At 40.8% G+C, this 26,021-nt stretch overlaps 1 protein-coding gene and 1 pseudogene across 1 annotated transcript in view; one reads left to right on the top strand and one right to left on the bottom strand.

Annotated features, from left to right (window-relative positions):
• Window positions 1–26,021, top strand: part of Chchd6 (coiled-coil-helix-coiled-coil-helix domain containing 6) — a 235,316-nt gene that overhangs the window by 93,525 nt on the left and 115,770 nt on the right. The gene's annotated exons all lie outside the window — the stretch shown is intronic.
• On the bottom strand, window positions 21,383–22,081 carry LOC101987540 (annotated as a pseudogene).

The raw sequence follows: 26,021 nt of genomic DNA, 5'->3' as shown, positions 1-26,021 counted from the left end.
CCAAAGGAGAAAGACACCAGAACAGAACCTTACTCGATAAGCCACTGCCTCGTGGTGATACACAGATTAATAGAAATGGGTTAATTTAAGATGTAAGAGTTAGTTAATGAGGAGGCTGAGCTAATAGGCCAAACAGTATTGTAATTGATATAATTTCTGTGTGATTGTTTGGGTCTGGGTAGCTGGGAAACAAATGCACAGTATCTGCTAAGAAGACCCTCTAAGACAACTGTTCTTAACCTGTGGTTCAGCAACCCTTTCACAGGGATCACATATCAGATGTCCTCCATATCACATATTTATACTAGATTCATACTAGTAGCAAAATTACAGTATAATACCAGTATTTAAAATTATGAAGTAGCAATGAAATAATTTTATGGTTGCCCGGGTCACCACAACATGAGGAACTGTATTAAAGGGTCACAGCATTACAAAAGTTGGGAACCACTGCACTGAGGTGTATGATTGTATGTTCAATACATAATGCACACTCATAGATACATAGTAGAGTTAATATTATATGTTTAGTGTGTAGTCTCTGTATTTGTGTACGTTTGTGTTAGCCTTCTCAGCAATGCTTCATGTATTTCTCTGTAGAATCTTAGACCTTTTTTTGTCAAATGTGTTCTAGATATTTTATTTTTACTAATAAATGCTAATTCTTTAAAGATAGAAATCTCCTGTATCCCTGGCTGGCCTCAAACTTGATATGTAGCTGAGGATGACTTTGAACTTCTGATTTTCCTGACTTCCCCTTAGTCCTGGAATTACAGTTTATGTAGTACTGGGAATCAAATCCAGGGCCCCCTGCAGACTAGGTAAGCACACTATCAACTGAGCTGTATCCCCAGGCCAAAATACTATTGTACTTTAACTTCATTTCCTCATTTTAAGTTTTGTTTATTAGTGGCAAATAGAAAACAATTAATTTCTATATGTTGACTTTATCCTGCAACCTTGATAAATTGCCTCATTACTTCCTGTCATCTCTGAGTCATGGCAAACTTGCTCTTTCCTTCTGGTCTGTAGGTAGAAGTTTTAAAGATTTTTCTCCTTTTCTTGAGCTGTTGCGTTGGCTGCGCCTCTAGTATAGTCAAAATGATCACAGTGGGCAGCCATAGAGGGGTTGTCAGCATCAGACTGCTGTGTGCTATGCTATAGGTTCCTACAGATCTTGAGGTTCCTTAGGATATTTTTCTGATTTCTTAGTTGCAATTCAGTTTCTTTCTCACCTGCTTCTCTTTATTGTTGTTTACTCTTTTCTTTTGGGCTAAGATGTTATCTTTTTTTCCTGCTTCTTGAGGTAGAGGCTCAGGCTGTTGATATGAAGTGCTTTTCTCTGGCCATCTTCTGAAGCTGTGCATGCTACTCTAGACACAGTTTTGATGTTTTATATTTATTGTTATAAAGCTCAAGCTGCTTTCTAAGTCTACTGTAATTGTTGGTGTTTTGACTTGAACCTTATATTTCAGCACTTGGGAAATTCCCAGGTGCTGAGCTATCTTCCTGCTGTCGATATCTAGTTTGCTAGTGGTCATGGGTGTTTGTAATATTTTCTTTCATGTCATGTATTAGGACATGTCTTATGACCCATTGTCCTTTCTGGAAAGTTTTCCCTTGTGCCTGGATGCAGTGTGTCTTGTTTTGGGTTTTGGTCATTGGCTGGCTGCTCTCTATCTATCTGTTACCAAGATGACTGACTCAGCTCTGTTGTCTGTCTTCGGTTTTGCTGTCTGCCCTCACTGATATTAAAATTCCTTCCTCCTGGCAGTTCTTGATGTCCAGTCTCCACTCATACTTGCTGGTTTGTCTGTTTCTCCTTTTACTCATACAAACTTTTACTTTTAATGTAAGAAATATGTAAATAATCATTAGTCACATATTCTCCCATCTTGGTGAAAGATGTCTTTTGAGTCTTCTTGGTGTAGCAGTAGCCCAGTTCAGCTTTCCTTTAGTGTTTGCTGAATCACTGTCCTTGCGTCCATGTGAAGAATACCTCTTGCTTTTTTGTCTGCCCACCTTTGTGCTGCTGCTTTCAGAGCTATGTGGCACATTCCCACGGGTGCTTCCTCCTGGCATCTCCTCACTGTCTGGATCATTTTCTCCCTTCCAAAGCTCTCTGTGGGATTTTATGTAGTGGTGTGTTAGCCTATGGTCTGTCTCCTTGCAGTTTTTAACTTGTAAGTAGTGTGCTAATTGGAATAATTGGAAATCAACCTCCACAGAAACTTCTGCTGTGACCACACTTTACCTGCAAAAGCCAAAGCTCTAGTAGTCTTGTAGATTACTGGGATCCCACACTCAATGCCTTGGACTGAATTTGAACTTCTCACGCTCTGTGTGACAAAGGAATGATGACTAACTGTGTGAGCAGTTAGCTATTTATCTGCCATTCTCATTAGCTAAACTTTGAGCTTGAGATCAGGAATTGTGTTTTCTGCTTCAGGGTCTGCCACCGGGTACATGCTTAAGAAATGTCAAGGGAGTGAACAGTAAATGAAGGTAAATGCCTAGCCAGGAAGGCAACCAGTCTTACCTTCTATAAACTGTTAGCTTGTTGAGCCCATTATCTTATCCCTCCCCGCTTTCCTATCCCCACTCCTCTCTCTTGTTTTCTCATTCTCAAGTCTTTAAAAGCGAGAACACCTCTTAATCTAGACCTAATAAATAGGCAAGTTAATTGGGCAAATGAGCAGGTTAATGTGAGCTCTCTGAACACAACCAAGCCATGAACTGAGGATCCCTTCTAATGTGTTAGGTAGATTATGGTGCTTTATCCTTTGGGTAACAACAACAACAAAAATTCTCCTGCCTTAGCCTCTTGAATACTGGGATTACGAGCAAGAGCCAGCTGTAGTGGTACACATCTGTAATCCGTAGATGGCACTGCAGTCAGAGGGACTAAGCAGCATAGACCCAAGGCCCAATTACACTTTCACATTGCCAAGAAGTAACAGGGAGAAAAGCAGCCATGAGAAGCCTCTTGGAATCAAAGAGCTTCTGTAATGGAGATGTAGCAATTCTTTCAGGAGAGACATGTTCCTTACCAAAGATCAAGACTTTTCTCCTGGGACCACAGTCAAAGAGCTCTAAGTTGGCACCTCATAGTGTGGAATCCATATGCTTGTTTACTGTTGGATTCAGTAACTACACCCTGTGTTCACCACACTGGGAAACCGATTCACTCTTTATATGCAGTCTTCAGTTCGCTCTAAGTCCACTCAGTAAAGAGGAAGCTCTACTGAAGTCGAGGAAGGTAAAACATTAACAATCTTTACTCTCTGTCCTTCTCATCATAAAAGAAAGTATGTTTGGCTTAGTGTCTCAAAGGGAAGATGCCATGGAGCTGAGATATTCAATGCTGGGAACTCTAGGGGCCATACTCTGTGGTGTTGATGCTGTGCCTATGTGTGATGCATTTCCCATAAAATGGGAAATGTTTTGCAAAATGCATACAATATTTTGCCAATAAGTTGTTGATTAAAGATGGATGGAAAAGGGCCAGGGATTATTAAGGTCTCACAGGGTGTTAAGGCGTTCCTATTTGTTTATCAAGAATAGAGAGAAAAAGTGAATCTCAAGAGGTGACTTTACCTAACACCACACCTTTAATAATGTTCAGAATGGGCATTCAAAAACAGTCCCTTCTGACTCTAAGAATCCAGTGGCATGTTCATGTGTCGGTGCCCTGCTGTGTTGAAGGAGCTGCGGGCCGCTTTCTTGCCACCTGGCTCCCTGCCGCCTGCCTAGCTTATGCCCCGAAATAACAACACACAAACTGTATTCTTTTAAACACTGCTTGGCCCATTAGCTCTAGCCCTTACTGGCTAATTCTCATATCTCGATCAACCCATCTCTAATAATCTGTGTAGCACCAGTCTTACCGGTAAAGATTCAGCATGTCTGACCTGGCGGCTTGCTTCATGGCGTCTGCCCTGGAGAGGAGAGCTATTGAGTCTGAACTCACTTCCTCTTCCTCCCAGCATTCTGTTCTGTTTACTCCGCCTACCTAATTTTCTGTCCTATCAGGGCCAAGGCAGTTTCTTTATTTAACCAATGACCTTCCTCTATCACTGCAGCAGGTTTCTGAGTAAGCATTCTGTCACTTCCATTCTCCAGACACTGCCTCTTCTGGTTCTGTCCATCTGTTAATATCTGAGTGTTAGGGATGGCTCCTTTGGGCCCGAGGTCAGAGCATCCCTAAAGCACCAGCTTAGCTGCTCTTAAGTGTTTGTAGAATAGACAGAGAAAGCTTCAGAGTCTTCATACAAGCATGTGATTATAGTTTTAGGATTGAGTGGTGACATTCTCAGAGCCTGCCACCAAGAGAAAGTGGGATTCCTTGAGAAGCCTTTCAATTCTTGGAATAGACACCACCCATGGTGTTTTCCTGTCTCCTGTTCTTTATGCTTTGTGGAATCCGCAGGAACAACACTCAAGTAATACAGCCCCAAGAAGGGAGGAGGACCAGCCATGACCAGAGCTAGCTAAATTAGGGCCACTGTACCACTTCTTAGAGGAACAATGGGCTATCAAGGCATAGTTTTGCCCAATTGAGGTACACTGATATGGGGGAGGTTCTCCTTTTATTGTCCTCTTAGACATTACTTTAGGCTGGATCATGTCCTCCTGGGTGTGCCCCACATAGTTAAGAAGTTTAAAGGAGGGCTGGAGAGATGATTCAGCAGTTAAAAGCACTTGTTCTTGCAGTGGACCTGAATTCAATTCCCAGTACTCATATTAGTGCCTCACAACTGCCTGTAACTCCAGCTTCAGGGGATCTTATTCCTTTGACTCCTGGGCCATTTGTACTCATGGTACACTGGCCACTCAACCACCTGCCCCCACACAGACATGCACACATGCACATAATTAAAATAAAATTTTTAAAAAGAAGTTTCCAGGAAAGACACGATGTGCGGGGGCATGGTACACCTAGGAGCAGAGCTAGGATTTCCCCAGGCACAATAGCAAATCACCAGTCTCCTGCATGTGAGCTTCCTACCCCACAGGCATTTGTATGCTTATATCCTACACGGGTGTGTTATGTACTCATGCATACAAACACACATCTGCGCACACACCTCACCATTCAAAGCAAAGTCAGAACCCTATACCAGAGAGCTGCTGTTATAAGAACCCTGGTAGGAAACCAGTGTCCTACCAGGTGGGTATACACTTTGTACTCTGGCAGGCTTTGTCCTCTTCAGCACACATTGTTTTCTTCCTTGGCCTGAAGGGAAGATGATAGCTCTTTCTAGAAACTGTAACCCACTTAAAGGTAGAAGTGCTTTTGCAGTAAAAGGTCTCTGTGTAGTCATTCTAAACAGTGCTTTGTGCAACAGCAACTTTGTAAGAACAGTTTGCATCATGCTCTCTCCCTCCCTTCCTATCTCCTCACTCCTGTGTGTGTACACATGCACACCTATAGGTGGGGGGGGGGCGTTCTTTGATGATCGTGAGTAGAAAGAGCATAGGCTTCACACCCACACCAACCTAGGTCCTCATCTAGCCTAACCACCTGACAGCTGTAAGGTCTGGGCCCAGGGTTCTTGTTCAGCACCTGCTGGATGCACAGTAGCTCTCAAAATGATGAATATTGTTTGTTTAAGAATAAAGATCTGACCTCCCAATACAGTTTGTAAAGATTAAAGTACAGCATTAGATGACTTGAACTATAATAACCAATATCATTGCTTTGTGACTATTCTGTCTGAGAATGGACTAATTCGTGCAACTTGAAGGTCTAAATCTGCTCAACACATCTGTGTGGTGTGTTACCTGCCGGGCCCCATGCCAGATGTGGGTAGATCAGGCAGAAGTGACTGAGGGTTCTTTTAACGCGCCTGGATTTCAGGGAGATCAATAGCTATAGATGAATTAGTATAATAATAATTAGAATAATTATAAAAGATACTCAAGTGCTATAGGAGTGCAGATGGGAGATATAATTCTGTTCAGATGGAGAGAAAATTAAACGTCAAGCATCTTAATTGCAGTCATAGAAACCAGCGTGGGCCATCTTGAACACAAAAGGAATGGATTGGAAGGGTGCAGGACCTCACCAGTGGGTAAGGGCTCTGAGGCCACACTTGGAAATTAGGCATCTCATGCTTCCAGTTAGGTTCTCTTGCTGCCCCTGCTGCAGCCCTTGCTGCTGCTATTATGGATACTGGCTCTGTCAAGTCTTCTCCGCCAGTCTCTCCCTTTTGTTTTCAGGATGCAGTTTTGTGGGATAGTAAATGTCTGAGCTGTCTGGTATTTCCCCCTGACCAGTCTGTGACAGAGGACATGCACAGATCTGGTCTCCTTCACAAACAGAACATTTTCTTCTCTCAAACGCCAGCATACAGTTTACTAGAGTGTGGAAGGAAGCTTGATTGGGTCCTGGACAATGGAAAAGCAGCAGAAAATAACAGAGCATTTGAACAGACCCTGAAAAGTCTCTAAGCAGCAGGCAGGCAGGAAGATGGAGGGAAAGGTATTTTAGGCAAAGAACAGAAGGACCTGAAAAATGAACCATGAAAACCCTGGTGTCTGTGGACAGCAAGAACTTTGGTGTGCAAAGGACAGTACTTTATAGCTGACTAAGGCTTGGTCAAAATGATACTCAATTTCTCGTGCCTATTCTTATAGAAAAGAGCCCAGGAATGGAATCTAGGTGGATCCAATGTGATCCACTTTCTAATTAGCTTATGGGTCCCTAGTGGGATAGCTTTCCTAGTGGCCAAGAAAATGATGCCAGTGCTCTGTAAGCCCATGTTCCCTCTGTGTAGGGGAAACTCCATGTTCACCAGCACTGTCTCAGCCCAGGCTGTGGACAGTGCTATCCACATAACCCCTGATTTCCTTTGGAGTTGGAAGACAGCTGCCCTCCTACTTGTCATCTTTATGGACTAAGGGTGGCTAGGGCCAGGTGACCTCTCTCTGGTCAGCTGAAGGTTGCTTCTCTGACTCTCTTAATCTCAGAGCACTCAAAAGACCCTTTCTAACTTCGTAACTTACAAGACCCTTTGACTGAAGTTACCCTAAGTGTGGGGCAGGACTTGCTTTAGAGGTTCTGTGCCTAGAGAAGTGGTTCTCAACCTATGGGTTAAGACCCCTTTTGAGTCAAATAACTCTTGCACAGGGGTTGAATATCAGATATCCTGTATGTCATATATTTACGTACAATTCATAACAGTAGCAAAATTACAGGTATAAAGTAGCCGTGGATTTTATGGTTGGGGGATCACCACAACATGGGAAACTGTATTGAAGGGTTGCTGCATTAGAACAATAGAGATTCACTGGCCTAGACCAACCAAGGCTGACTGTGAACTTCCTTCTGATCAGGAGCTGGGCCCAGCCCTTGTTCTCTGCAGGGAGCTGTGGTTGTCATACTGTGGCATTAAGCAACTTTTCTGAGCCAATACTCCTTAGAGCTGCAAAGTGAAACAGCAGGCCTCTGAGTTGAGTACTGCATCCATTTCCTCCCTCCCCAGCCACCTTTCCAGCCTGCAGATCCAGGTCCACCCATGAGCTCTGCTCTGCCTGACTCTGGCTTGTTTCTAGTGGTACATTGTTACAATGCACTCAGAGACAGCCCCTGCCTCCCTCACAGGCAGGGATTTTATTCTCCATCATTACTTTTTAAAAGGTGTTCAGCTAGAAAATTGCATATTATTTCCTCTGCAAAGGGTTCTCCTTGCCGCCTTTGTGCAGCTACAGCTGTCATAACCGCAGTTGATAGTTTGTGTGCCTGTACATGCAAGTGCCCGGCATGGAGAGAGATAATCAGGCCGTCCTCTTGGGTAGCTGCCTTCCAGTTTGCCTTTTATGAACTGGATTTAAAAAAATAAATAAGTCAGATCATATCACACTGCTGCTCTCGCCTCATAGAAGTCAGCATGAACCTTTCACCACAGCCTGCCATCCCTGCACCTTTGAGCATCAGCCTGGTTTTCATGCATTTGCTCCTCTCCCCTTCCCAGTCATGTGCCATTGTGTTTGTTATATTCTTGCTTCTGTCCCTTGGACGTGCCAATGTTTGTTTCCACTCAGAGGCCTCTGCATTTTCTGTTAGGGATATCCCTACCTACATATGTTCTTACCCACTGTTCATCTTCTATCACTCCTTGTCTTTCTCAGTTCAGCTCTGAGAGCAGTTTGGGACCACAGGCACTCAGTAAGCGGTTCTACCTCTGAGAGGACCTGGACACAGCAGGCAGTTAGTACATTTTTGTTCCAGACTGACAGAGCAACAAAAGCGTAAAGTAACAGCAGGACTGCAGCAGGACTTAGCCAAGATGCTGGCAGGAGAGAGAGTATTGAAGGTTAGTGCATATGTTGGCATGGAGGTACAAATAGGTCCCTGCAGACCAGGTATCTGCTGCTTTATCTCTGCTGGTCCTTCTTTGCTTTAAGAACTACACTCTGAGGACATGGGTATGGGAAGGTAATATGCCAAAGGTGAAGGTAGAAAGCACAGTGGTAATAGCAGGAGCCAGCTGAGTGTAGTGCCAGCAGTCCCACGTCCAGGAGAGATGCTAGCATTTGGGGCTTTCACAATGTGAAGGGTTCTGTGTGGCTGTGGTTCTTTGCAAACCTGGGCTTTCTCCTAACCTGGCAAATGGTTTGTTCCAAAGGAGTACTGTGCTTGTTTCCAATCACATAGCTTTCTTTCCTGAGACTTGATGAGACCATAGAGTGATAAGCGCCTTCTTACATAGTCATGCTTGAACAATTATACCAAGTGTTCCTTTTTCAGAAGATGGAACCAATTACATAACATTTTAGCCATACAGTCTGGCTGATTTGGGGGTTCTGGGTAAGTTAACTGTCCTTTTAGTTGCCTTTAAAATGAAATTAACAATAGTTAACCACTGACTGACCTCTGTGAATGGAAGGGGTGTGCGAGTGTTTGTAAGCTGTTAATCAGCCACCACTACTATTTTGTTCCCACTTGGGAGGCTTCTCTAGCCACTGTTCCTTTCATTGCCACAATGTACTAAAGTGTCATTAAGAGGAAGAAGATGCCAATAGGGATACACACTGCATAGACTGTGTCAGACACATAGCTGTCTCTGGAGCTTTCTGTTGTTTTCTTCCTATGGTTTTGTTTTTTTGCTTCCATGGGCCACATGAAGATACCATGTTCTGGCTGTAGTCCCTCACAGCTGAAGCCTTCTTTCTTCTGTCTCCAACATGGACAGTGCATGTCCAGTCACGACAGCCTGTGAATGGAGTTATTGGAAGGACACAGCATGAGAAGACAGTCTCCAAATGAGACCTATTTTCATGCTACAGTCTTTGGTAATAAAAGGGATCGGGGCTGTGATAGCTCAGCAGATGGCCGTGTAATAGAATGTTTTCTCAAAGTTTTCTGGAAGGCATCGGTGAATCTCAGGAATGCACGTAATGAGGAACAAAAGACATGGCTTTGATGTCCCTCTAACACAGCCTGTATGAATGGACTCCTTCCTGGACTAGGTACACGGTTTTAGAAAATGAAAGATGTGATTCTATAGAAGTGGCGTACCCTGTTACTTTATGGACTCTGAGCAATTGACTTTGTCTTGTGTTGTCAAACAGCAAGCTTCTCCTTGACCCCTGCCTGTTCCATTGGGGTTCTCTTTGGCCAGGGTATCTTAGAGTCCATGAAAGATGATCTGCAGCTCTGTAGTCCCTTCCTGAACAGTGCTGACCCACACAATGGGTACACAACCCCAGCTAAGATGAAAAGACAAGGAGGAAGGGAAGACTAGCTCCTGTAAAGTAATTTCCCTTCAGATCCAGAAAAGGCAAACCCAGGCATGCTCAGGACTTCAGCACTGGAGCATAAGCGTACCAGTCTCCCACGGCAGCATTACAAGGAACCGAGGCGACTTGGAGCAAAGCAGCACCCCATTCAGTGCTCATGGCAAATCGCAGTTAGAGCCCAAGTCACTGAGCCGTCTGCCACACCTACTCATGTCTTCTCGCGTCTCAGCTTCTCAGCAGTGCCGTACTCCTCTGTCCTCTCCCCACTCTCTGTGTGGACTGAGAAGAAGGACTTACTGTGGGGAAGACAACTGACAGGTAAGCAGGAAGACAGACCCACGTTCCTTCTTTGTAGCTTATCTCTGAGCAGACACAAGAGCAGCACAGTGAGGTCAGTTCCAGCAGTAATTTTGTAGTTATGTATGTTCTTGTGACTATGGGTGATGATGTGAGGGCCACTTAGAAGAGGAGGGCTGCCTATGGCATTTATTATTACAGCATGGGTAGGTGTGGCTTCCCACATCGTACTAGAAACCCAGGGCCTTGTTGTGTTCTATATCCCATGACTACAGTAGAGGTGACTGCTGCTGCTTTGGTTGTGGCTGCTGATCCCTCCTCCTCCTTTTCTTCCTCTTCTTCCTCTTCTTCTTCTCTTTCTCTTCTTTGTTCTTTCTTCTTGCCAGTTTTTTGTTCTTTTATCCATGGCTGACTTAGAACTCACCCTGGATTTCAACTGAAACCTGTGGTGATCTTTTTGACACTGCTTCCATTATGAAGATGTGCTACCATGCCTTACAGTTCGGGGTCTTGTTCCTGTTTTCCTGAGTACTGGTCTCCAACTGCTGGCTTTTCTGTATTCCAATGTGATCTCTTTCCTTGGTGATCCTCTATTGTCAATGATATTTTTGAGACAGAGTTGTACAACTGAGGCCAGCCTTGAACTACTGCTTCAGGATCCCAAGTGCTGGTATTATAGGTGTGTACCACCATGTCTGGCTATTTTAACATATTCATTGAAATGTAATTTATATGCCATAAAGCACTCTATTCCATGGATATTAGTGTGTTTACCGGGTTTTACTAACCGTCACACATTGAAGCCTAGAGCATTTTATCATCCCTAAAAAAAAATTCTTTTGACCCTAGAAATGACATCACAATTCCAGTTGCTGGCAAGTAGTTACCCACATCCTGCCTTGTGTTTGCCTGGCGGGAACCCCCATCTGAGCATGATCTCTGTAGCATGTGACCATTTATATCTGCCCCTGCTTCCTCTCTCATTCTCTATTGCCTTTGAGAATTTTGTGCAATGCGTTTTGCATATTTTCTATTACTCTTTGATCTATCCCCGGTCCTACCCACCCACCCAACTTTGTATTATTCTTCTTTTCACCCATCAAGTCCAGTTTATGCTGCACAAATATTCTTGGATATAAGGCCTTCCACTGAAGGGTAGTTGACTTACCAATGTCTACACATGTAAAGAACCGACTCTTCATCTTCAAACAGCTATTAGTTGCCAGTAGCTTCTCTATCCCCATTCCCACCGTCCCCTCCACCCTCCATTCTGTGACTTTGTCTGGCTTGTTCTTGCACAGGTCTTGTACATGTTGTCACAACTGCTGTGAGTTCATGTGTGCAGCTGTTTGCTGTGCACTCTTTCCTTACAGTCATCTACCGCCTCTGGCTTTTACAGTCTTTGTGCTCCCCTCTATGCCGTGATCCCTGCGAACTGGAAGGAAGGAATGTGGTATAGATGTCCCATTTGATGATGAGCCTTCAGCAGTCTCTCAATCTCTGAACCTTGACAAGTATGGGTTTATATTCATTGCCATCTGCTGCAGAAAGGAGCTTCTCTGGTGGGTGCTGAGAGGTGCACTGGTCTAAATCATTCGGAGTCGGTTTAGTACTCTTTCCAATTGACAGAATAATAGTAGTAGACTTTCCTAGAGGACCTATGACCTGTAAGTCATAGATTCTTGGCCTGATAGTGGTGCCTGGATATGGGTTTCATCTTATAGAGTGGAACTCAAATGCAGTCAGAAAGTGTTTGATTATTCCCATGATGTTTGTGCCACTATTGCACCAGTGGGCGTGCCTTGCCTGGCCAGTCATTATTGTATCTCATAGGGTTCACAGGTAGATGGGATTGGTGATTACTTTTCTTCCTGGTAGCATGTAGCATGAAGAGTGCCTTCCAGCATTGTGAAAGGTAGTCAGTGGGTATGAAGTTCCCAGGTCAGTACCCACTTTATTTCTCCATGTTCTATGACTCAAGTGTGTGATGTCTTCAGCAGAAGATCTTACTGCTGAGTTCTGGAGGCTAACCAATAGCATTGGTATAGTTTGGGGTCCCTGGGACCTCACTGGTCAACAACTCCAAAAGAGGTAATCCATTCCTGGCATGAGACTTTTGTTTGTTAACCCATGGCTTGTTAAGTAAGAAACTATGTTGTTTTCAAGGTTCATTTGTGTTGCTGTATGTATCATGACTTTTCTTTCTCTGGACAAATTTTATCTAATTGTATAGAAGTACTGCATTTGAAATCCATTCATTAATTGATAGCATTGGGTGACTGCCCCTGAGAGCATATTTATTGTATGCAAACTGTATATTGATGTTTAAAATGCAGGAATGTGTTTCAAAACCTGGTAGTTCTACAGTTGAGCACCTGGAGAGAGGCAGTCAGAAAGTGAAGGTAAGCACGGTACAGGCTCTGACACCACTTCCCATTTGCCTTCATGCTGGTGCCGTAGTGGAGATGATCTCAGATCAGCTCAAAATTCTATTTGTCTTTGAGATTTGGCTTTTTACATTGAAAGTCAGTTACTCATTGCAGTGGTGGATAGGCATGCCTTTTTTCCTGATTGAATATTTAATAATAACACTTTTATTATCATGAAGACAATTCTTGGCTGACATTTAACTTGAAAGCATTACATTGAATCAGATACTGTGTTGGTGCTTTATATGCATACTCTTAATTAACCTCATTGCAGTCTCATGAGACAGAGGTGCTGTCAGTCTCCTTGGTGCAGAAATTAAGAAACTAAGGCTTAGAAAAACTGACCATGGGCACTCAAGCAGAAGACAGATTCAGATCAAGTTTTTCTGACAGCAAAGCCTGCTTTTTGGAATCCTTTGATACATTAGTAAATACCCTAACAGTTGTAAAGAAGGGATTTTAGGGACCGTAATCTAGATGTCTCATTATTTGCTTTATGCTTATATCCATAGCAATCTACCCAGCATCTCCCTCCTGGAGATTGTGAGCAACATACACTTTCAGGCCTATCTCAAAACCTGCTGGCTCAGGAGCTGCCCTTTATCAAAAGTCCCAGTTACCTCAAGTACACGTTAAGTGTTTGAGACATACTGTTGAAATATGTGTTAGGCATGGCATCCAACTTGAGGGTCAGTGATTCTCTTTTATCCAAACATATCTCAAGATAGGCTGATTGCTTGAAGTCAGTTGCCTAGGAGTCGGGAACCTGTCTTCATACCCCTACATCTGTGCCACCTGCACCAAATTACTTAATCTGAGTCTTATTTTCTTCATATATTCAATAAGAAATTTGTTTACATCTTAATTTTATTCAGTAAATGTATTTAAAGCTGTTAATTTCTCTCTTAGATTCATTTTCTTGGCTGTGCACTTTTCTTTGGGTGGGTGAGGGATGTTTTGAGACGGATGTTTCTCTATGTAACAGCCCTACCTGTCCTGGAGCTCACTTTGTAGAACAGGCTGACCTTAAACTCAGAGATCCACCTGCATCTGCCTCCTGAGTGCTGAGATTAAAGGCACTACGCCTGGATTGTCTGCGGAGTTTTAAATATAACATTTTTATTCCTTTTACAAAATTTCATAATTTTTGTTTGATATAATAATTATGCATATTTATGGAGAATGATGGTAATTTGATTCATGTATATAATGTCTAGTAATTGAAATTTCTATTACATACTTTTAGCTCCCAAGATATTTAGTAAGGTCCATTACTAACACTGCCTTGTAGCCATCCTTTTACTGCATGGGTCAGTTATTTTGTATTTTACCTAAAGGGATGATGAGTTTTTACAGCTGTCAGATCAACTAAGAAAATGAAGGTGTTCAGCTAGGGGGCTAGGGGTGGGGCTTCCAGAAATGTGCCTATTCATCAAACATTCTAAACCTTTCCTTGTTTATCTTCTTTTACCATAGAAGAAAGTATTTCTCTGAGCCAGTGTCACATGTTTTTCTTGTGTCTTCAAAATGATCACATTTTGGTAAACTGTGCTGGATTTTTTTTTTCAAAGATAGCTTTTATTCTTTTTATTTCACTGTGTATATGAAGAAACAAAGATAGCTTTCCTCTTGAAAGCTTTCCTCATGTTTGAGATGAGCTTTTGCTGTTTGGAGAGGTAGAAAAAGGGAGGGATGAAGAGATTGACCGGTTAACTGAATCTCTATTGTGGATTTCTAGATGGCCTTAATCATTGGATCAGAGCGCAGATATTCAAAAGGCAAACATACATATATATACATTTTCACAAAATTGTATGCACACGTGTAAATAGCAGTGTGCATACAACCCTACTCTTCCAACAATCTAAAGGCTAGCTTACTACTCTGTTCTTCATTCCCACAGTAGGAGCTGAGAAAGGCTTCTTGCCTCCTGACCGCCTCTCCTGCAGATTGACCCAGACAAAGCCTCCATCCTCAATTAGCCAGCTCTGCTTTGTCTCCTTGTCTGTCACCTACCCCCTATCTAGATACATTTCGCTAAAGGTACTAGACCTTCCTGGTAAATGTCAGAAAAACCTGCTTCTCACACACAAGAATGTAAAAAATTTATACCTCCATTACAAACCATTTTGTATGCAGAAAATAAATTCTTGGGTTGGGAGAGAAGTACAAGGCTAGTAGTTATGATTTTATTCTATAGACAACACACATTTTCCACCCTCAAAAATGTGATTAACCAAATGATAACATTTGGGAGAAATAATGTGTTCTGGATTTCCTTTTTCTTTCTTTTCTTTTCTTTTTTTAAAAAAGTCTTTCTTATACCTAAATCTTCACTTTAGCCTTCTTCCCTCCCTTATTAGCTATATTTTCCTATTTTTTGTTTATGAAAAATAGATTTTTCCTTATACTATATGTTGATTATAATTTCTTTCCCCAGATTTTTATTACCTCCCCTCCCAACTAAATGCACACTCTGTCTCTCTCTTGTTAGAAAACAAATAGGCATCTGAAAAGTAATAAAATTAATAAGATAAAACACAAACAAACCAACCAGTATAGTACAAAAAAAAAAAACAAGAAAAAGAACCAAAGAAAAAGCACAAGAAACACATACAGACACAGAGACATACATGTTCACACACAGAGAAACCCCAGAAAAACACAAAGCTGGAAATCGTAATATATATGCAACGGACCTGTAAATAAATAAATAAGTAAATAAATAAATGGCCTTACAAAGCATTATGAGGCAAACAACTTCCAAATATGACATTGAGTTCATTTTGTGTTGGCTGATTACTGCTGGGCATGGAGCCTGCCTTTAAGAGTGGTTTGTATGCCCAGTGAGTTTCCCTTGAAGGAAATAAATTTTTCATTTGTGAGGTTATCAGTCAGAGTTGACTTCTGAGTTGATGCAGGCCCTGTACATGCGCCTACAGTCTTTGTGAGTTCATATAGTGTAGGTCCTGCTGAGCTTAGAAGGCCTTGTTTCCTTGGTGTTCTCCACCTCTGCTCTTAACGGTCTTCTTACCTCCTCTCCTGCAGTGTTTCCTGATCCCTGGAGGAGAGGGATTTGATGAAGAATCCCATTTAGGACTGAGTGTTCCAAGGTCTCTCACTCTCTGCTCACAGTCCAGCTGTAGGTTTCTGTGTTTGTTCCTGTCTACTGCAGGAGAAAGCTTCTATATTGATGACTGAGCAAGTTACTGATCTTTGAGTGTAGCAGAATGTTGTTAGGAGTTATTTAATTGCTAATCCCTTAGCAGAATTGTATTTGGTTTTTTCCTAGGTCCCTGGTCTTTCTAGTCTCAGGTTCTTTACCACCCAAGTAAAGTCAGGGATAGGTTCCATATCATAGGAATAGGCATTAAATCCAATCAGATATTGGTTGGTTACTCTCAAGCTTTGTGCCACCATTACTAGCACATATTGCAGATAGGTCACCATTGTAGATCTAAGGGTTTGTACCAGGATTGGTGGTCACCCTTTCCCTTTTGGTAGAGTACAGGGTATCTTTCAGTACCATGCGCACTAGTCAGAAGGGGTGAAAGCTTTAGGTAGGCAACAACTCAACTTCTCTGTGTTCAATAACTTATATAGTTGCCTTCATAAATGGAGCTTTATCCTTAATTTGTGGAGAGCAACCAATAGCTTTGGCAATAACCTGGGTTGTTTGGGTTTTTCCATGAGACCCGTTTGGCCAACAACTCAATTAGATGTAAACTATTCTCAGAAATGAAGGCTTCATTTGGTGACAAGAGATGTCCAATTGGGGGCTCTGTCTCCACCGTTACTTAGCAATTCCATTTAGATCTCCTTTATTTATGTTTATATTTCAGAAAGCATCTACTGTATTATGTTTCCATACAACCACTCAACAGGTACTGAGTTTTAGCTGCCCTTCCTGTCATTCCCTCCCTCTCCCACTCTTCCCTCCACTCCCCAATTTATTCTCCTGTTTCAGTCCTACTCCACCCCATCTGTGGTGGTTTGAAAGAAAATGATCCCAAAGGGAGTGACACAATTAGGCTGTGTGGCCTTGTTGGAGTGGGTGTGGCATTGTTGGAGGAAGTTTGTCGCTGTGGAGGCAAGCTTTGAGATCTCAGGCCACACCAATGTCTCAGTCCATTTTCTGTTGACTTCTAATCAAGCTGTTTCCTACACTATGTCTGTTTCCATGCTACCATGTCCCACTATGATGATAATGGACTGTCTGAAAATGTAGCCTATCCCAATTAAATGGTTTTCTTTATGAGAGTTGCTGTGGTCATGGTGTCTCTTCACAGAAATAGAAACCCTGATTAAGATACCATCAATCCATATCTGTCCATTCTATTTCCCCTTCCTAGGGAGATCCATCCCTTTGTTCTAGTCCCTTACTCTTGGATATCTAGATTGTAGCCTGCTTACCAAAGACTTAACAACTAACATTGAACACGTACCCTATATGTCACAGCTGGGCTCATGGTCTCTGTGCTAGAGCAAAGTCCCCAGTTTTTTATACACACTGAAGTAACTTTGCACTTCTGCTCCCAGGACCCAGGTCATGGGGTGTTATCTTGTGTTTCCTTTTTAATCTGAGTAGTGCTGACTTGCCAACTCATTGTTGTTTGGGATTTTCCCACACTTTCTTAGATATTTGGCCTCTAAGTGTCCTTTCTTGTCATGCTCCTGTCTGGTTTCATATCACAATTCCAGTTGCTTCTCAATGGCTAGGAGGATTCTCTCTCTGATGAAGGAACTTGCCTAATCATGGCACCTTTCTCTTAAGAACCTGGGACAGCCGGTTAGTAGGAAATCTTTCAGATGAACTTGACTTTTTTTTTAGAAATCCAGGAAAATGGCTTGTTTTAGATGATCAGGTGCACAGTGTTTATATTTCTGTCCTTATTTTAATCACATTGTGTAATTTGTGAGTGTGTAATTGAGCTTCCTGGTTTCGTGCTTTTTAACACATCTAGAGGTGTCCATCCTCTGTTCTCAGGCACTCAGATGCTTTCCTGATGCCTCTGCCTCTCAGGAGCTCTGCTCCACATGTGTATACTGCACCAAGCATGTGTATAATGCACCGAGCACCCAATGCTGGCAACTGTCCTGCAGTGGGAGGCAGACTGTCAGTCCAGTGTGATCATTCTTACACCTTCCTGACCTTCTTGAGAAATCTACTTGTTCTTCAGCATTTCCAGAGTAGAGTATTCAAGCCTCCAACTGTGGTTGCACAATTAGTGTTGTACATTTGCCTGGCAGTTTTGCTTTTTGTATTTAGCTGATAAGTATGTGTACATTTAGGGTTGTTACTTCTCTGAGAATACTGGTCTACTTTATTGGAAACTGCCTTCCTTATGTCTGGTAACATTTTCAATCCCAGGCTTTCTTGTCTAATCTTAACACAGCCACACTGACTTTCCTCTACTAGAGAGGTATTCAGTGTACCTTCCTTTAACCTTTTTTTTTTTAGAACATTTTTATTTATATCCAGAGCATGTCATTAGGACTATGTTTTTTTCTTTAGGGAGCAGAATAATGTGGCCCCTTAAGATCTTTAGAACCTGTGACTGTATCCCTTATGCAAAAGGGACTCTTCAGATGTGATCAAGCTAAGGACATGATGAGATGCAGAGGTTGTCCTATTGGACAGATGGCCAAGGATTCTGTGAAGGAAAGAGGGAAGAAAATCAGAAAAGTTGTAAGGAGGGATGAGGTCATGTTCAAGGTACAGTCAAGAGCCAAGAAAAGAGAACAGACCCTAGACCCTACAATCCAGAGAAACCAGAGACAGTAAGGAAAAGATTCTTCCTAGAAGGCTACATCCATGAGAACAGCATAGATTTAGCTGAGTAGTGCCCACTGAAACATCTGCTTCTGCACCAGTAGGATACACATCGTTCGTGGCCTTTAGACCACAATGTTAATGTCCTTAATGGGGTCCTATTTATCAACTGGTGTTCTTATTGCTTACACTTACAGGGCCCCTTTCAGAAAAATATTTTGTTGTACTTAATATCCAGCGTATTTCCTAGTTTCCTATCTATTGGAGTGTTAAGGTCCTTGATCCATTTGGAGTTGACTTTGTACAGGGTGAGAGATAGGATCCAGTTTCATTCTTCAGCGTGCAGTTCTCCAGTTTGAACAGCACCATTTGTTGACGATGCTGTTTTTTCTCTGATGTGTATTGCCTTTGTCAAAAATCAGATGGCGGGAAGAGTGCAGGCTTTTAAGTATGTTCTTAGTTCTATTCTGTTGACTAGCTTGTCTCTTTTTAAGCCATAACATGATATTTTTATTACTGCAACTTTATAGTACTTCAAATCTGGAATGGTGATATCTCTAGCAGTTTTCGAAATATTCTGGATTGTTTGAACTATCTGGGCATTTTTGTGTTTCCATATGAAATGTAAGAACTTTTTCAGTTGCTGTAAAGAATTGGATTGAATTCTGATGGGGAGTGCATTGACTCTGTAGATTGCTTTTAATAGGACAACCGTTTTCACAATAGTAATTCTACCAATCTATGAGCATGGGAAGTTTTTCCATCCTCTGATATTTTCTTCAGTTTTGTTTCAGGGTCTTGTTTTTATTGTACAAGTCTTTCACTGTATTGATTAAATTCATTTCAGGGGTCTCTTGATGCTATTGTGAAAGGTACTGATGCCTTGATTTCTTTCTTAGGATGTCATTGAAAGGCTACTTTTTTAGTGCTAATTTTGTATTATGTTACGTTCTGGATGTTTTATCAGCTATATGAGTTTTCTGGTGTCATTCATATATATATATATATACATATATATATGTATATATATATATATATATATATAAGGATGTTTGGCTCCTTTTTAATTTGTATCTCTGTAGATCTCTTTCACCTATTGCTTTAGCTAAGATTTCAGGTATTCTATTGAAAGGGGAGAGTTGGTGAGTGGACACCCAGTCTTATTCCTGAATTTAATGGAAATGTTTTGAAATTTTCTCAACTCATCAAGATGTGGTCTGTGGGCTTGCTGTTTATTGCATTTAATATGTTGAAGTATGTCCTCTATATTCCTAGATTTCTCCAGATATTTTATCATGAAAGATACTGGATTTTGTGAAAGACCTTTTTTTATAGACGGAAACTGCTCTTTTGTTCCCAGCTGTTCAGGCCAAATAATCACACAGAAACTGTATTAATTACAGCACTGCTTGGCCAATAGCTAAGGCATATTTCTGGCTAACTCTTATATTTTAAATTAGCCCATTTCTATTATTTTGTATTGCCACAAGGCTGTGGCCAATTAGGTAAGGATCTGGCATGTTCTTCTCCTTTGACAGCTACATGGCATCTCTCTGATGCTGCCTACTTTTTCTCTATGTCTCTGTTTGGATTTCCTGCTTTACTCTGCTAAGCCACTGGCCAGAACAGTTTTATTCATTAGCTAATAAAAGCAACACATAAGCAGAAGGACTTCCCACATCATCTACCCTTTTCTGTCTAATTAAAAAGGAAGGTTTTAACTTTAACATAGTAAAATTGCATATTCAAAGCAGTTATCAAGCAAGAATTATAGTTACAATATTTAGTCTATTTATATTTAGAAAGTTAAGGAAAATACTCTATCATCTATCCTATCTTTGTGAGTCTAAAGTTTTATATCTAATTTATCTTCTATCATAACTAAAGAAAACTAACTATTTAGACCTCAACTCCATCAAAGACCCCAGAAGGATATAATATTAACTAAGTAAACAGGAAATGCATTGTAAGCAACTTTCAAAACTCTAGAATTGGCAGAGGCATCTTGCTGCCTGGATAGTCATTCAAAGTTCTTTTTAACATTGGGGCATCCATCTTTAGCCTACAAGCTGATAGTATCTGACAGACTTTTCCATGAAGCAAGAAATTTTTTCTGCGTCCTGCAGAATGTCTGCAGACTCTTTCATGAAGCAGCAAACCTGAAGGTCTGTCTCACCTTCTTTAGACATTTTTAGCATTCATTTTTCTGTGCTTCCAGGATGTCCAGTTCATACAGAATATCATAAAGCCATGCAGGCAAGAGCAGTTTCTTGTCCAAATGGCTAACAAACTCCATAAGGAGCCTTTCTGATACCCATTTTCCTCTTGATGTAGATTGGTGCTACCAGAAGATATGTCTCATTGTCAAGAAAAGTCTTAATTTCTTAAAACATTTTAAATGCCATGTTCTGTAGGTCTTTGAAAGGTTTGAAGAGTACCTATCCATCTGAAATATATCTCTGTACATCTAGAAATCCTAACTAATATGACTACAGTTTGACTATCTATTAATCCATAATTTTAAATTATGTATTATATATTTTTTTGAATTTTCCATCTGACTTTATTTCCAAATACACTTTCTTTAAAAAAAAACAAACCAAAAAACACAATACACTTTCTGTGGGAATGACAACTATCAGTATTGGAAATCCAATTATACAAAAAATACTACATCTAGTCTGGGGTAGATACATTTATTTTTGGTAACATACATTAAGTGGCACTAATTACACAGTAACTATAAGGTAACTAACATGAGATCACAGAACTGTAACCCTGTCACAGCTTCGTGGACTTGGGCCTTTCTGGCTGAGCAAGTTTTCAAAAAACTGGATGCCTTCCCCAGAGCTCTGCCATGGGGTCTGCGGAGGAAAGCTCTGGGAGCAATCGGTGACTCAACCAGAGTTCTTGCAGCTGACAGAGGAGAGGCAGGACATGTTAGTTATAAAGTAGCTACAGCCTAATTCACAAAAGTTACCAACTGTTTCTCTTTCTAGAAAGAAGCAAGAAGTTAAGAAATTCTTTGATGTAGCGCCTGGTGTCAGGTGGAGTGCAGAGAGAACTGTTAGAGCAGTGTCAGAAAGACCCTGGCTGGTCAGACAGGTTGCACATCATTAATAATTATGGTTGGCTTCTAAATACTGGTAGCAAGATGACTTCTGATTTGTAATCTTAGGTAAATTATAGATAAATGAAAAGGCCAGTAATCATACACTAAGATTAATAAACAGCACTTCAAAATTAACCATGTGAGGGTTGTGCTTGCACAAGGCTTCACAAAATGAGGCACCCAGATTTTTTCTTCCCACGTCTGGCTTGCAGAGCAGTTCTCGTGGCCATTTCAAAAACCTCTCATTCTGAAGATCCTTCTTGTTCCCAACCAGGATGATGGGCACATTCAAACAGAAATGCTTGACTTCTGGAGTCCGTTTTTCTGGGATGTTTTCTAAACTATCAGGGCTGTCAATGGAGAAGCACATCAGTATAACATCGGTGTCTGGGTAGGAGAGAGGCCTCAGGCGATCATAATCTTCCTGTCCAGCTGGTCCCACAAAGCCAACTCTACCTGCTTTCCATCCACCTCAATATTTGCCACATAGTTTTCAAACACTGTGGGCACATAAACCTCTGGGAATTGGTCCTTGCTGAAGACTATGAGCAAGCACGTCTTACCACAAGCTCCATCACCAACAATCACCAGTTTCTTTCTGATGGCAGCCATCACTTACAAAGGTACTGAAAACACACAGCTTCTGTGACAGTGGTTGTACAAAGTACCTGGAACTTCTCAGATGCAAGGCTCAAGGCAACGACTCCGAGTCCGGCCTCTTTGCGCTGAGGATGTCTGTCCGCGAGTCCGTAAGCTCTGAGACGAAGACCTGCAGCTCCACTGGAGACTAAGGAGAGAACCGGAGGAACCGGCGGAGTACCATGGGCTGCGGGTGGGGAGCGCCTATGTATTATATTTTTAATGAACTGTATAAACATAATACCTTAAACAAGAGTATACACACACACAAAGTATAATAAAATTGGCCTTAAATTTGTATCAGTATACCAAGATCCATACCAATGTAAAGTATTCATCTCTATATATTGTATCTCCCTTTAAATGAAAACAAACATTTATAAACAATCATTTTGGCAATTTGGGTGTAGTTTTCTCAAGACATCTTTCTGCTGTTTAATGGGAAAAGTATTTTTAGGGTTCACAGAGACCTTTCAGGGATGTTTTCTTCCATCAAACCACATCAGCCTGGAAGGAATCCACAGGTTGTTATATTTTGTGAAAACAAAAGCAGAACCTCTTTTCCAAAGAAACACATCCTTAGACCCAAATTTTGAAGTCAAGATACCTTTATATTGATTTAACTTAGCAGCCTCTGGGTGTGTGTGTGTGTGAATATCTCTCTACAGTCAAAAAATTTAAAGAAAGCACAATAATATACTCAATTTAGACTCTCTGTGTATATTCCATCTTTACGTGGCTTATTTTTCTTTACTGCTTTAATCTATGACTGTCTGTACTTTTTCTGTCTCTTTAAAGACTTTACTTTTTTCATCTAATGAGATGATCATATTGTTTCTGTCCTCATGCTTTTTTATGTGGTGAGTTACATTTTTTAAATTTATGAATGTTGACCATCCACTGTATTTCTAGATGAAAGCTGATTTAATCATGCTGAATTATCTTTATGTGTTTGTTTGCATGTATTTTATTGTGAACTTTTGTCTTTATTTTCTTTATTAATATTTTATGTTGTTCAACCTTTACTTAATTTTTATATTAGAGTATCACTGGTTTCATAAAAGTAATTTTGCAATGTGATTTTCTTTTCTGTTTTACAGAATAACTTGAGCAGTATTGGTATATGTTCTTCTATCTCGGTAGAATTCTGCACTAAATCCATCTGGGCTTTCTTTGGGGGTTGGGACTGGATTTTAAATATTGCTTCTATCTCATTAGATGTTATCGAGCTATATAAATTATTTATTTCATCTTGATTTGGCTTTGGTAGGCCATGTATACCTAGAAATTCATCCATTTCTTTTAGATTTTTCAGTTTGATAGAATGTAATTTCCCCTTTTATTAAAGAATTTTTTGATGCATTAATATATTAATCATGTTTTTACCTCCTGCATTTCTTCCAGATCCTCCCTACCCATCCAACTTTGTTTTTCTCTCTCTTTAAACAAGCAAACAAACAAAAAAATTAAGAAACCCCATACAACAGAAATAGAAACAATCAGAAGACCAATAGGACAAAAAAAAAAAAAAATCAAAACACAGGGCCTGGCTGATAAATGGCTGATAATATAAACAGTGAGACACCATTGGGAAAAAAATGATTTTCCTTTTGCCAGTAGGTATCAGTTGCAGATAACTTCTTAGGGATTGGATCCCATATCCACTTCTCCCTCTCAATGCTAAGACTCCATCTGGTTTGAACATATGCAGGTCATGTGTGTGATGCTGTAAGCTTTTAGGTTCATATGTCCTATGTTTAGGTTCATATGTCCATATGTTGGTTCTATTGCATCTGGAAGACATTTTTTCCTTGGAGTCATCCATATCTTTTGGCTCTTAAAACCTTTTTGCTTCCTCTTCAACATAAATATCTGATCCTTGAGAAGACATCCCATTTAGGTCTCACTCTCCACACATTGTTCAATTGTGGATCTTGTGTTAATTCCCATCTCCTGCAAGAGTAAGTTTCTTTAATATGTGTTGAGCAGATCACTATCTAAGGAAATAGCAATGTGTAACCAGAAGCCCTTTTTTACTATATTCCTTTTACAAAATAATAGTATTATATTTCCTCCTAGGCCTATAACCTATTTAGTTTCATATTCTTGGCCATGTTAGTAATGCCAGGTAGGGTTTCATTTCATGTAGTAAGCCTTAAATTCAGTCAAGAAGTGTTTGTTTACTCCTCTAACATTTGCACCAGTATTGTACCAGTGTGTTTTATAAGCAGGTCACTATTGTAGGTCTCAGAGTTTGTACTGGCTGATATTGGTGATTATCTTTCTCCTCCAGTAGCATGCAGAGTGCCTTCTAGTTCTGTAAACACTAGTCAGTAAGGGTAAAGCTTCTGGTTAGGCACCAGCTCAACTTCTCCGTCTTCAGTGACATAAGTAAGCGTTGTATTCAGCAATAGGACTTACAGTCAGGTTGTGTAGATTAATCAGGAGTCTTGGCAAACCCTGTGATGTTTGGGGGTTTTCCATGAGACCCTTTTGGCCAACAATTCAACAAGATAACCCCTTCCTGGTGCTGTAAATTTTACTTGGTGACATAAGACATTTTATTGAGCATTATCTTCTTTTATTATTTGATAATTCCACTTAGATTCATTTCATATATGTATATATTTTAGGAAGTTTCTACAGTAGGTTTCCACATGCTTTCTCAAGTGACCTTTAATGTTAGTTACCCCTCCCGTATTTCCTCCTTTCCCCTTCTCTCGTATCCCCTTCCCTATTTAGTCCTCCTATTGTAATTTCCCCTTTGTATCTCCATAGCAACATGTTTTATTTTTCCTTCCTTGGGAGATCTTTCCCTCTACCCTAGTCCCTTTCTAAGTATCTAACCTCTGTGGTTAGTCAGATTGTAGCACACTTTCACAGCTAATGTACACATATGAGAGAAAATATACTGTTGTTTGTCTTTTGGAGTCTGGGTTACTTAACTTAGAATGATTATTTTTCTGCCATTTATTTACGTTAGAATTTCATTTTTCTTAACAGCTAAATAATATTCCATTGTGGAAATGTACCATATTTCCGTTATCCATTCATCAGTTGATAGACATCTGGGTTGTTTCTACTTCCTGTCTATTATGAATAGAGCAGCAATGAGCATGGATGAGCAAGAATCTCTGTAGTAGAATGTAGAGTTCTTTGGGTATATGCCCAAGTGGTATAGCTGGATTTTGAGGTAGATTGATTCCTAACTTCCTGGGTAACCACAGTACTGATTTTATGATTTCCATAGTGCTGTACCAGTGTGTTCTCCCATAAGCAGTGAATATGTGTTTTCCTTTTCCCTCTCCATCAGCATGTGTGATTATTGATCTTGGCCAGTCAGAGTAGAGAAAGATGAAATCTCAGTAGCTTTAATTTGCATTTCTCTGATGACTAAAACTATTGAACATTTATGTAAATGTTTCTCAGCCTTTGCTGTTTCATCTTTTGAAAATTCTGCTTAGTTTTATACCCCAGTTTATAATTGAGTTATTTGTTGTTGTTATTTTTAATATTTAGTTTTTTAGTTCTTTATATATTCTAGATACTAACTGTATAAGATATATGATTGATTAAAAAAAAATCTTTTCTATTCTGTAGGCTGCCACTTTACCTGAATGGTGGTGCCTTTGCCAACAGAAACTTTCCTGTTCCATAATAAATGAAATTTCACTTATTAATTTTTTTTACTTTTTTTTAATTGAGAAAAGGAAAAAAAAGCAAGTTTCCGCCTCCTCCCAGCCTCCCATTTCCCTCCCCCTCCTCCCACCCTTCTCCCTCTCCCCCTACTCTTCTTCCCCTCCCTCCCCAGTCCAAAGAACAGTCAGGGTTCCCTGCCCTGTGGTAAGTCCAAGGTCCTCCCCCCTCCGTCCATATCTAGGAAGGTGAACATCCAAACTGGCTAGGCACCCACAAAGCCAGCACATTAAGTAGGATCAAAACCCTGTGCCGTTGTCCTTGACTTCTCATCAGCCCTCATTGTTCGCCATGTTCAGAGAGTCCGGTTTTATCCCATGCTTTTTCAGTC

Source organism: Microtus ochrogaster, unplaced genomic scaffold (genome assembly GCF_000317375.1).
Source record: "Microtus ochrogaster isolate Prairie Vole_2 unplaced genomic scaffold, MicOch1.0 UNK1, whole genome shotgun sequence".
Classification (NCBI taxonomy): Eukaryota; Metazoa; Chordata; class Mammalia; order Rodentia; family Cricetidae; genus Microtus; species Microtus ochrogaster.
This window is presented reverse-complemented; position numbering and strand designations above follow the sequence as displayed.